General features: G+C 38.4%; 1 pseudogene; it reads left to right on the top strand.

The window, feature by feature from the left end:
* Nucleotides 1–2834: 2834 nt before the first annotated feature.
* Nucleotides 2835–12868, top strand: LOC136832371 (cytochrome P450 2L1-like; annotated as a pseudogene).
* Nucleotides 12869–14269: the final 1401 nt, after the last annotated feature.

The following is a 14269-nucleotide window of genomic DNA, read 5'->3' as shown; positions in this document are numbered from 1 at the left end:
CAAAAAGCGACCCGTTAGAAGATTTACACTTATTCGTAGTAACTACAATCCTTAAACAGCCATATAAGTCTCAGTGGGTATGAATCGCCGTCACTTTAATTATAGCCACAGGCTATAATTCGTCTCGAAAGAAATTTTTCAATTGCGACCATTTATTCAGGTTTTTCCTTTATTTTAACAACACAGTCTGGAAGGTAAATTGGAAGATTCTCGAAAATATAGCGACATGAGCTTAGGAGATCAAATGCACAATTAAGCGTTAATGTCATAATAATTATTTTTTTATCGTAATTGCAAATCAGATAAGCTCTGTAGCCACACATTGCGAACACATGTATTTACGTGCTATCACCTAATAATAAATGCACTTTAAAATAAAAGCCTGGTTGTCGATACACTTTCTATAACTCGGTAATTATTGATATTTAATATTTGATATACTACGCTTTAGGTCAATAATAAAATTTATTTTATTAAAAATAATTGTTCCTTCAGATCTAAATGCCCAGACGCTGAGTATGGGATTGCCCACTGGGGCTCACTTTTGTATCTTGTGTATTGCGCGTGCGCGCGTGCGCACTCATCACTTATAATTGCCCATGAGTGGAAGTTATTCCCGTGCCATTGTCAACCGGATATCAAAAGAAATTTGTGGCTTAATATTTGTGAATAATAAAAAAGTGTCATGTTGCATGTGACAAACTTCACTCACATATATATATATTATTATTATATATATATATATATATATATATATATATATATATATATATATATATATATACATGTATCTATTTCATATCTATATGTGTGTGTGTGTGTGTGTGTGTGTATATATATATACAGTATATATATATACATGTATCTATTTCTATATATTATATATATATATATATATATATATATATTGATATATATATATATATATATATATATATATATATATATATATATATATATATATATATTGTGCACATGTAGAAGCACGCAGGAGGGATGAATGGGTTAGTCAAGAAGAACGTGAATATGAAAGAGAAAACAATTAAAATAGATAGAAGGAAGACAAGAACTTTAAGAAGAATAAAAAAATAGGTTTTCAACAGGAAAGGAAATGGAGAGAGAGAGAAAGACTAATGAACAAATGGCTCTCAGAATAAAAGATTCAAGCAGATAGATGCTGGACAAAGCTGATGCAGTTCTGAGTCGATGCAGAGACTATTTTGAAGATGCGAAGAAGTGGAAATAGTTTAAGTAAGGATGTTGATGGGATTACAGTGCGTCTGTGATAGTGTAACTGGGAAGCTGACCAGTGTTTGTAAGGTATGTCCATATCGTGGAAAAGTGTATTGGTGATAAATTGAGAAGCTGACCAGGGTTTGTAAGGTATGTCCATATCGTGGAAAAGTGTATTGGTGATAGTGCAATTGAGAAGCTTACCAGGGTTTGTAAGTATATGCCAATATCTTGGAAAAGTGTATTGGTGATAGTGCAATTGAGAAGCTGACCAGGGTTTGTAAGGTATGTCTAGATCATGGAAAAGTGCGTCTGTGACAGTATAACTGAGAAGCTGACCAGGATTTGTAAGGTATGTCTGGATAGCAGAAAAGCGCTGAAGGAATGGCCGAGAGGAATAACTGTTCTGTTGTAAACAATAAAAGGGTACAGAAGCAACTGCAAGTATTACAGGGTCATTACATTACACAGCATACCAGGGAAGATGTATAGTAGGATTTTGACTGAATATAAACCAGATGACAGAGGGACTGAAAGGACTAGAGCAGGGTTGGTTTAAACTAGGAAGTTGGTTAAGTATACCTTAGTTTAACCAGACCACTGAGCTGACTAACAGCTCTCCTAGGCCTGGCCCGAAGGATTAGATTTATTTTACGTGGCTAAGAACCAATTGGTTACCTAGCAACGGAACTAAAATGGATGGGTCAAGTCTTCGTCACGAAATAGGTATGCAAGAACTTTGCAAGTAAGTGGAAGAAGGTGAATGAAGTAGACGTGAACTGAGAAAAAGCTTAAGGAAGAATCGATAAAGATGGTGTTGAGAATATATTATGGTATTCAAGATAAGTTATTGAGAGCAATTAAACGTTTATAATGGGAGTGGAGATTGTTTCGATGGGGTGTGGAATAGTGAATGTTTGTTGTTGTTGATACAATACTGATTAGAGATAGTTAAAATAAACTGACGAAATCTTTGACTATCATCCCGAGCCTAGAGTGGTGGTGCAGTGGAAGTTACAATATAGTATATATATGTATATATACATATATATACATTACATACATATTACATACATACATATACATACATACATATATATATATATATATATATATATATATATATATATATATCATATATATATATATATTCACCAACGAACCGTGGACGCGACCATCGATATTGTTTTAGGAAGAGTCTATCAATGGATGCCACGCCCCCTTGACATACCAGAAGATGCCCATCGAAGTCTCCTCCAGATCTGCACCAAGGAGGCCCCTTTCCTCTGACATGGGGGTGATCTCTTTCGACAGACAGAGAGAGAGAGAGAGAGAGAGAGAGAGAGAGAGAGAGAGAGAGAGAGAGAAGAGAATAACTGACAATTCACCGTACCAGGATTTGGTTTTCCCTTCCTACTTCTGTATTTCCAAGTTCTCGTGAACCTTCCCTCTTTTAAGAGGCGATCTACATCAACTGTGCTATCACAGAGACAGTGACTGATTACTGATAAATCCTAGATAACGACTTAATATATTAATATAAAAAAATGAAATATCTAACCCGTGTTTGCTGTACGACATTTGGGCACAGGATGACCGATAGTCTACCCAGGGAACGGACGATAGTGAGGGCATCAGTGCAGGGTAGTGTGGCTGACTACTTGAGTACCGATAGTCCAGGGGAATACAATAGATACGCAGAGCGGAAAGAAACTATCGGTAGACCTTATCCGCGATTTGTGAAGCGAATTATTGAAGTAGGGAAAAAGACAGGTAGGTTTTTGTCATATATATATATATATATATATATATATATATATATATATATATATATATATATATATATATATACACACACACATACAATACGACGTACGTACTTAACACACCAAAGATTAACATCAAATGTTAAAATAAAGTTGGCAGCGACTGTTGACGTTTATCCAGCATTAGACTTTACAAACGTCCTTGTCCGTAATTCTTCCTCCTTCGAGAGACGACTTGAAGGAGTTCACGGCGTCACTGGAGACTTTTCGTTTATTTATTTATTCAATTATCTAATTATTTGTTTATTTTTCTGTTTATTTATTTTCTCTGGAACTAAGCAGTGTTTGTTTAGCTGACTCGCGTCCGCCATTAAACAGTTTGATAGTTCAGGTTTCTCCATTTGTTTGTTGCTACTAAAGTCACTACTACAACTACTCCTACTACTACTACTACTACTACTAGTACTAGTATTGGTAGCATGAGTCCTATTTGATCACTAGTAATAGCAGTAGCAGTGGTAGTAGTACTAGTATTTGTACTAATAGTGAACAGAACTGAATGCATTCACGGCCAACGAATTAAAACGTAAACACTTCTGAAAGCGTCTCTGTTGGTCGGACAGGAAACGGTGGTCCACACTAGATCTCCTACGCCCTTCCACATCTCATAACACTTACGGGCTGACACGGGGCAAGGCTCCGTGCTGGCATAAGGCCGGTTGAATCTTCTAATCTAATCCATCCAGAAAGTTATTGGTATTTTATGGAGTGTTTAAACCGTAGAGTTTTTCACCAGAAATCCTCCCTTCCTCCCTCTTTTGACGGGGGAGGGGCGGGGAGTCTCCATTGAAATTTATAGATTGTTGTTGTTTTTGTCGTCGTTTTTCTGTTGCTGTTTAGCGGTTGTTTTTCTGTTGTTGTTGTCGTTGTAACCTCTCATGCAAGTCCCAACCTCTGATAAAAGATGTGGGGTAAGCTAGGCCTACGCTACTACTGGTTTGTGTGGGGCTATCAACGTTAATGGCAGTTGCGGTTGTTTTGCTGTTATTGTTGCTGTTGCTGTTGTGACCTCTCATGACAAGCTACGTACTCGGGTAAAAGAGGTGGGGGGACTTTTAAAGCATAGGCCTACTCGTAATCTCATCACATCTTTTTTCTGCATCTTTATATATATATAGGCCTATGTAATTACCCTAAAGTTTTTAAGAGACAAAGGTGAACGGGAAGTGGGCAATCCAGTGTCTGTATTTAGCCCAGGCCTGAATCAACCTCAGATCATTGAGAAAACAAACGAATATAAAATCCCACTAGTAGCAGCACTTGTAGATTACACCAAAGAATTTGACTCGGTCGAAACTGAGGTCATGTCAGCGCTGGAAGAACTGGGAGTTGACTCAGTTTACATCAATGTACTCCGTCACATCTATGACCATGCAACATCATTTATTCGCCTCCACAAGGATTCAGAACCACTCTAACCAAGAGAGGAGTCAGACAAGGTGGGCCAAGCTCACCCAAACTGTTTACTGTTGCCTGGAGAGAGCTTTTCAACTGGCAAGAAAAAGGAATAAGAATTGATGGAGAATACCTAAGTCACCTAAGATTTGCTGAGGACATCATTATCGTTGTTCCCACTCAAAGAAGAGCTTCAACTGAGCTAAATGAAGCAAGCCTCTTAAAGCCATGAACAATAAATACAGAAAATCAGATGACTTGAAATTGAAATCAACGAATTGAGGAAGTGATTCACTACATCTACCTTGACAACGAACTCTACATGACGCTCCAAAGAGAGCGAAATAAAAGAAGAATAGCCCTCGGTTGGCAGGCGTTTCAAAGAGCCAACAGTGTTAAAAATAAGAAGATTTCTATCCTCTTAAAAAAAATGATCAGTGTGTCCTCGCCACTGTCACCTATGGGGGCTGAAAATTCTAACAAAAAAGCTTCCTGAAACTACGAGCACTGCAGAGGGCACATGAGAGAATTCTGCTAGATCTAACTTGGAAGGATAGACTTGGCAACGTCAGAAAACTAAAGCAAAGGATATCCTTGAAACCATTAGTCTAAGGCCAAGTGGAACTGGGGGGGACACATTGCCAGGATGACAGACAACAGATAGACATCACGAACAACCTTCTGGGCGCCCCGAGGATACACAAGAAACCGAGGAAGACAAAAGACCCGCTGGCGAGATGACTTAGACCAACATAAACAACAGTGGCACAGAGCACTTTTGAAGGCTGAAATGATGATGATGAAGATAATGATGAATCAACCTCAGTTCTTCGTCAGGTGTGACCATGAGTTTTTTTTTTTTTTTTTTTTTTTGTAAATTTTTATCTTGGCATTTACAGATTTGGAATTCGTTTTATGCTACCACTTTCCCCAAACTTCTTTTTTTTTTTTTTTTCATCCTTTCTCTCTTGTTTCCAGCGGGTCTAGGCTACATGTGTAAGATAACATCGCACGGCTCCTGTGTTAATATTGAAAAAGTATTTTGCAGAAATAAGAAACGTGCAGTTTCTCTCTCTCTCTCTCTCTCTCTCTCTCTCTCTCTCTCTCTCTCTCACACACACACACATACACACGCACAAACGCATATACAAGCAAACAGATGCTTGCACACATATACACATATATTAATAAACATTCATATGTGTGGTTATGCGTATGTAGGTTTTTTGGGGGGTTTTCTGTGAAACTTCTGTAACAGACACAAGCACACATAGACATACTGTACGTACAGACGCGTGCATGCACAACTATATAAGTCATGTGTGTGTTTATACATATGTATGGTATTTAGGACTGTGATACGTATGTAACAGAATATTCCCTTGCTATTGTTCAGACTTATGTTTGTTTTAAATTGAGACAAAAAACACATATATATGTATATATATATATATATATATATATATATATATATATATATATATATATATATATATATATATATTACAGAATGTAATCTGGGCTACCAAACAGTACTTGTAAATGTTACATTAAAAAACTACATAAAATAAAAAGAGGTCTGGTGTCAGCGTTGGCAGCCCTGATCTTTCTGGGTAACGCGATGCTATTACGATGCAAGTGTGTAGTCCATAAGTGGATCTTAGATAAACACGACCATCTTGAACCAGAGATGAACTAACTGCGTATACATGCGACAACGTATCCGGGATATCTGTCCAGTGGTGAACTAACTTAGTACACACGTGACAACGTATCCGGAATATCCGTAAAAGTTATACGGATAATCTTCCGTTGACAAAAGCTCAGAGCCTAGCAAAATGAAGCTATATTAATAAAGAAAAGACTTACGTAGTTTTTATAGTGATTCTCCACAGTCTCTGTGGAAATATTATTCATCAATTACGTTACTGAAGGTTCTATTACAGGTTCAACTGTTGGACTGCCGCTGATTCACGATGCTGATCGAACTGTTCTTACTGGTGACTTCCCTAGTACTCCTGTGGGTGGCGCTGAAGAGGCCCTCGGGACTTCCCCCTGGTGAGTTAAAAAAAAAGAATAAGAAAGAATTACGTGACATAAACGTAACAGAAGCGAGTGAGTGAGTTGCATCATCATATAAATCATTCGTCGGTTTTTCATCTTGGTCTTGCTACGGTTGACAATGACGATGATGATTAAGCTGGCCTTATGCCAGCGAGTGTTTTTGCTCCATAAAATCCATCTAGAGCTGGTCACGCTCACTGACAGACATACACAGGTGAAGCAAGCTTCATCTCAGCTAAGCTTGATCGAGGGAATAATAATAATAGATAGTACTAGTGTTAGTACTAATAGTAACCTACTTATAGTGTTAGATAGTACTAGTATTTCTAGTAGTACTATTGGTAAACTAGTTATTGTACTAGATAGCACTAGTACTACAGGCAGTACTAACAGTACCCTAAGCATTGCTTTCTACCTTGAACAGGACGATGGGGCCTTCCTGTGATCGGCTACGTTCCCCTGAGTGGAAAATACATCGACGACGTCCTGAAGGACTTCCAGAAGGAGTTCGGTGACATATACATGTGAGTCCTACTCTGTGGAAGTCAGGTATCCTAGACCTACACTTCTCGGTGACTTTCTTCCCGGCTCTGTGGAAGAAAGCCAACCAAGCTTCGGAACTGTTTACCTGCTTTTGTTTTCTCTTAATTCTTATTATTTCCAGTTTTCGAAAGGTAGATATGCTTCTTCCTTTTTCCCCCTTTTGATTTTCTCTTTTTTTTGATTCTCTCTTTTTTCCCATAAAGCTCCACAAGAACATTACATTATATAAAGTGTTGTCCGAGATTTTCATCAGAACATTTTTCAAAATTTTCCTCATTCCCTGAAAGTTTCCTTAACCAGATTTCCTCACCACATCTTTCACCAGATTTTCCTCGTCATTTATTTCGTCAGATTATCCCCAGCCCTCATTTATCCAGATTTCCCCTCCGGAATAAAACTCAAAAAGGAGTCACCAGCGACCATTTCTGCTTCCTTCAATTTCAGATGGAAATTCGGAGGTAGACTTCAAATCTTCATTCACGACTACCATTTGGTCAAGCAGATTTTCAGCGGTCCAGATTACATCGACAGACCCGACATGGAATTGTTCAAATTCTTCGAAAAAACTGCTTATGGTGAGTATTTGCTTCCACTGGAAAATAGAATAATTTTTGTGATTAATCAAATGGACACCTTAGTCTTAGACTAAGATTTTTCTTAGTGGCAGTTTAGTCCCATGTAAGCAAATAATTCTAATATCATTCGGGCACGAAGAATTTTACGTACAGTTTTGCCTAGTTCGTACAAGATTTGGAGAGTGATACCAAAAAGATGCCAGAAAACGAGGTCATATGACATTGCCCTAAGTTATAGGCCTATTGGTCTAATGCTGTTGCGTCTGAAACCAGGAATATCTGGCTATATTTAACGAATCCCTTTGGATTCGTCACTTCAGGCCCTCCCAAGTTAAGGAGAGTCCCTCCTATTACATGTCTTAATCCTTAATTATTTTTTTCGCGCTCTTTCCAGGTATTTCCGGAAGTAACGGCGGTATCTGGCAAACCAACCGCCGCTTCATCCTGCATCAACTGCGAGACCTCGGCATGGGCAAGTCCCGCCTGGTGGAGGCGGTCCAAGAACAGGCCGAGATTCTCGTCGAGGCCCTGAAGGAGCAAGAGGGCAAGGCACAGCCCATCGCCGAGGCTCTGAACTTTGTCATCATGAACATCATCTGGAAAATGACTGCAAGTACGGGATTCATCATGAGCCTATTTCGTAACATGATTGCAATGATGTGATTTTAAAAGTATAATATGGAAAATGCCTCTTCCGATGTGAAGAGAATGTGTACGGGAGTAATTAACATAGTCCCACTGAACCGAATGATAATACTGTAGCACTTGAATATTTTCTAGATATATTCAATCAAAAGCAATTCCGCGTAGCCGCTAACTGAAACTAACCCGTACTCTAAACTTGACATTCAATTTAAGAGAAACATTTGAAAATGTATCACACCTCAAATGGTGGCGTGGGGAAAAATAACCTCAATATGGTAGCAGATAAGTACGGAAGTCCCCGGTAACTTTAGGTCCGTTAGTGCGACTTAACATATATGATTATGGTTGAACTAGATGAAGCAGAGTAGACAGTTTAAACAGATGATATTAAACATTAAATTAGTCTCCTTTTTTTTCTTTAGTCTTTTACAAGACTATACATAAAAGACTAAGTAACTAATCGAGTGCTATTTCGTTTTAGTCTAGGTTTCTGGGATACGATATAATCAGCTGCAAATGGGATAATGTTTATGGATATAAATTCACTGTGGGGTAATGTTTGTGGATATATCTATTCTAAACAGTGGGAAGATGTTTGTGGATATCTATTCTAAACAGTGGGACAATGTTTGTGGATATCTATTCTAAGCAGTGGGACATTGTTTGTGGATAGCTATTCCAAACAGTAGGACAATGTTTGTGGATATCTATTCTAAACAGTGGGACATTGTTTATGGATATCTATTCTAAACAGTAGGACAATGTTTGTGGATGTCTATTCTAAACAGTGGAACAATGTTTGTGGATATCTATTCTACAATGTGTGGTAATGTTTGTGTATATATATATTCTACACTGCAGGGTAAAATTCGTGGATATATATACATATTCTACACAATGGGATAATGTTCGTGGATATATATTCTAAACAGTGGGACAATTTTTGTGGATATAATATTATATTCTTTATGTTCGGATAATCTTCGCTCCAAGTCGAAATATGAACATGGCAGTGACGTGTTGTAAAGGAAAAACAGTTTATATATAGAAAAAAAATGAAGTAACGTTTCTAAAAAAAAAAAAAAAAAGAGTACATTTCTCACCTTTCCCCCCAACCCCCAGACAAACACTTCGACATCAAGAGTCCCAAACACCGATATTTACGACAGCTGATAGCGGACTCCATCCCTGCGTCGAACAAGCTGTTAGTGGCGGACATGATGCCATGGACGAGCGCCCTTCTGCCGAAATTCGTCTTCCGCGCCCTCTTCGACGTGGATAGATTGGTCGAGATAATGGACAAGTTCCACGAATTCTTTCAGGTGGGCGGTGGTTTAATTCCGCATTTGCAGGAGCTTGATGGTTGCACGTGCAATAAAAGATATATACATTTATCGATCTATCTATCTATCTATCTATATATATCTATATATATATATATATATATATATATATATATATATATATGTGTATATAATATAATGTTAATCTGTTATATAAAAATGAATAAATATATATATATATAAATATATATATATATATATATATATATATATATATATATATATATATATATATATATATATCACATAGACATACATATATACATATAATACATTGCCTATGCTTACTATGCAGATTTCCGCTTTAAAATTTCCTTCCATTCAAAAAAGCAAAAAACTTTCCCTCCTGCAGGAGATGATCACGGAACACAAAGAGTCCCTGAATCCTGACGACCTGAAGGACCTGATCGACGCCTACCTCCTGGAGATGAAGGACAGGGGGAAAATCCGGGGAGGCTGGGGCGTTCGCAACGGTAGTTTCCTCACTTTGCTTCTGCCCCTTGTATATTTTTAGTCTTTCCATTTCTTGCTAAAGTCCTTGGTTCTATTTTTTCTGTTTGCACACACATATGTATATATAAACATATATATATACATATTTATACATGTATATATATGTGTGTGTGTATGTATGCATATACTGTATCATGAAAACCAAAGCCCAAAAAAATTTTCTCCAGCAATCTTTTAACAATCGACTAATCTGGGAAAAGTACCAAGCCCAAAGCCAACACAATTACTAGTATCAGTGACTGTAGAGAATGGTCGAAAGCCCTTTAACCCACAACTGGTACAAAATATATACTAAATATAATAATGCTTTAGGGAAACGAACTTTAAATCTGCCCCATTAAGAACATCATGAAGATCATAAAGGCTCGCTTCCTTTGCGACGAAACTGATAGGGTGCTATAGAGTCTGTAGATAAGTTTCTATCGCTAAGGATATGAACTTCACCGCCTGTGATAGTTTATCAGTTTCAGCAACAACATAGGTCTAATTCACTGCGTTGTCACGTGGTTCTCTGGCAGACATATCTCAGGTTTTATAGCTTCCAAATTTGATCAGCACCTTACCAAAGGCATAAACATATTCTTCCTAACTCTCTGCGTCCATTAGTTGGAGTGCTGCTTGAGTATTTAGTGACATTATTTTCTGGCTTCTCAGAGACTGACTTGAGAATAGTGCTGTTCGACGCTCCTTCGCCGGAACCGACACGAGACGTACAACACCATGAAGTGGATATTCCTCTACTCTGGCGGCCTATCCGGATAAGCAGCGGAAACTGCAAGAGGAGCTGGACAGTGCCTCCCAAGTGGCAGTCTCGTGACGCTGGAGATAAACCCAGGTAGCTAAAAAAAAAAAAAAAAAAAGATGAAATGAAAAAGAGATAAAAGGACAGGGCGTAGGGGCCTAACGCTCCTGTCTTGTAAATTACCAAATGCGACAAAACCCTTTGATGATTGCCAAATATAATTTATTCTTTGAATCTTAATTAAGTTTTCTATATAAAGCAGGATGCTTTGAGATCAATGGGTGAGCGTAGTACTTCTAACATTATAGAAGATAACCGATTACCTATTTTCAATCCACTGCCATTAGTACCATATCTCTAGGAATTTTAAAAGCTCTGCTAAAGCTGCAGATATTTTCATAATGAAGAGTCGCTAACCTTATACACAATGGTCTTTCTTTCATCCGGTCTTGAGACCGGCCTGTTTTAGAGTTGATAGGTAACTGAATCGTATTTCTGCCTCAAGGATTCCCTACACTGAGGCCGTGATCAACGAAGTCCTTCGCATGTCTAGTCTCACCAACGTAGGCCTACCTCACTCTCCGGTCAGGACGTGGTTCTAGCTGGGTATAAGATCCCTAAGGTAAGAATTACTTTCAACAACATAACAGATTATCTCTACCATTCACAAAAGTCTGATTCCTCCACCCATGTTAACTGGGCAAGTAAGAGAGAATTTCAAGTCAATGGCCCTGAGGTTGTTCCATATGAATAGGCTCATCTCCTGAATGATGATAATACTAATAACTGAAGTTCAAACACGTTTTGATGATTGTACATGATTCCAGTTCTTCTTTACTTTTCCCCAGGGAAGCATGATCATCCCGGTAACAGCATCTATCCATTCCGGATCCAAGGTACTGGGATCAACCTGATTTGTTTCTCCCTGAACGCTGGCTTAGTCCAGAGGAAAGTTTGTCATGAGGAAGGAAGGCTACCTGCCCTTTAGCACAGGTAAATAGCTGGGTACTTTATTTTCGTTTATGGCGAAAAAGGAGTTCTCATCTTTTCTTACGGCAGTATGGTTTGGGTGCTCTTCTGTTGCCTCTCTGAACTCCGTTTTCCTTCGCATGTGTGTATAGACTTATGTGTGTAGGCCTACCTACGCGTGTGTGCTGTTAAATAAACAACCGTGACCAAGGTTTGACAAAAAGCAAGCTATAAAGACATAACAGTGTAAAGGATGTTATTAAACGAAGTCCCTAGGAGGATATCATTTTTAAAATGTCGATAAGCGGATTATACATTCATCATTATCATCCATGTAGACTATGCCGAGCTCCAGAGGCCGTCACTACTTTTCACACTATACCACACTTAGGACAAGGAAATTTACAAAGTGCCACCTATGACACTTCAGTGCATGACAGCCTCTCTCTCTCTCTCTCTCTCCTCTCTCTCTCTCTCTCTCTCTCTCTCTCTCTCACGGGGAACAAAAAGAAAAACTATAATTCCAATCACAAACAGTCTGATTCCAGTTTCCACTTTTCAGTATTCACACGGAATTCAATCCCATTTTTTCCAGACAAAAGCTCATGATTCATGTAGAGTCATCATCTCCATTTCACAAGCAAAAACATTACCACTCTCACGGAATTCCATTCCATCTTCCAGGCAAAAGATCGTGCGTAGGAGAGTCTCTCGCGCGCATGGAACTGATGATATTCACAGCCACCGTCGCCCAGAACTTCACCATTGGTCCACCAGAGGGAAAGACCATCGACTTGCTGCCAGACTTCGACAACAGGATCATTCACATGGCGAGGAAACAGGATGTCGTCTTTACCAGCAGGAATCCTTGATTTGCACTGCCTCTCCCAACAAAGATAGGAGACGATGTATGCGCCCGAGAACTTAGTCTTTCAAAGAACGGAACTTCCGTTAGACCATGCGCGAGTCTGTCTACCTCAAAGTCTAAGTAACTTGGTCTATCTGGTCTCGACCTCCCCTGAGATGGTTAACTTCCGGGAAAAGTGTTCGTAGTTAATGATTTGTTCTGATTGCATGATTATTGCCCATATATTCAAACAATCGTTGGAATAAGAATTCATAAATTGAATAATAGGCTAACTGTCTTACCTGATTTATGTTCCATAGAGAGTTCTTTTCTTTCAAATCGTATTGATTCTATTTAGTATGATTAACATTTTGGTGGTCTGGTAACATTAATAAAACAACAAAAATACAACCTCGACTTTTATAATCTTACGGAGCAGCGTTGCTCGTGCTGGCATAAGGCCAGCTTAACCTAAAAGCAAATTACTTGATTGAGGCTTCGAATTACCTAAACTTTGGTCTCATCTAATTTCCTTAAATTCAGATTGTCTTGGAAATTGTATGGAAAGACTCTAATACAAAATTAATCACGTGGAAGAGGCACCCCAACTATTATAAATGTCTTGAATACATACATAACATAGCTGTATATATAATGTATCCTTTTATGTAAAATAAGTTTAAAGAAGTTTTATATGCAAATAATGTTAATATTAGGGTCGTTGACCACTGTGTCTGTCGTTTATTTATAGTCTTATTGGCATAAGGTCCCCCTTGTTCCAGTGTGTGGAGTAATCTACTGCCAGACGCAAGACGCAGTGTGGCTGTGTCAAGAGTCGCAAGTTAGATGACGAAGGAAGTTTTTATGTGTAAAAACAGATGCTAAGAAATCAAATAAGTAAGCGCGTACTTGTGTTTATTAGCTGGAACCCACGTCACGATTGAGGTTCGGTATAGAAAAAGCAAACATTGCTGAACTGTTTTTTTGTTTTTTTTTTATGGACTTCCGGTCATGTCAATTTCTTACCGTCTGCACCAGTTCTGCCGTTATTTTCGCTTTTCTAGTCACTCACTTTATTCCCGTCCATTGATTTTTCTTCAGTGAAAATATAGCTTTATGTAAAGTCTTTCAAATGTGTTATCACTGGGTATGTGTAGACGAACTTGTTCATCAGACATCACGTAGTTCAGAGACACCATTCTCTTAAACCTGTAGCGAATCTCTTCAAAAGCTGAATTAAAAGAATCTTCTGAGCTTGAATAAATGAAAAGAAACTCACCTTCCTTAAAGAATTCAAAGATGTCCTAAGAACTGAAAAAACTACACCTCTCTCAGGAGATATCCACCAGCTTGATTCCAGCTGAGGCCAGTAAGATGAACTGCTGTTTTGAGAGGCCCTGAACAAGGCTAGAACTCTGCAACGCCATTCCCACTCTCAGAACTAAGAGGGACTGATGACAGAACTAAGTCTTTCATAACCCAGCTGTCAGGTCTACATATAAAGTGCCTTTTCACTTTCAAGAGGTCTACTAGTTTCAGCCCAGTTCCCAGGTCTAGTAAACGAAGTGCCTTTT

This window comes from Macrobrachium rosenbergii, chromosome 49, assembly GCF_040412425.1.
Source record: "Macrobrachium rosenbergii isolate ZJJX-2024 chromosome 49, ASM4041242v1, whole genome shotgun sequence".
NCBI lineage: Eukaryota > Metazoa > Arthropoda > Malacostraca > Decapoda > Palaemonidae > Macrobrachium > Macrobrachium rosenbergii.
This window is presented reverse-complemented; position numbering and strand designations above follow the sequence as displayed.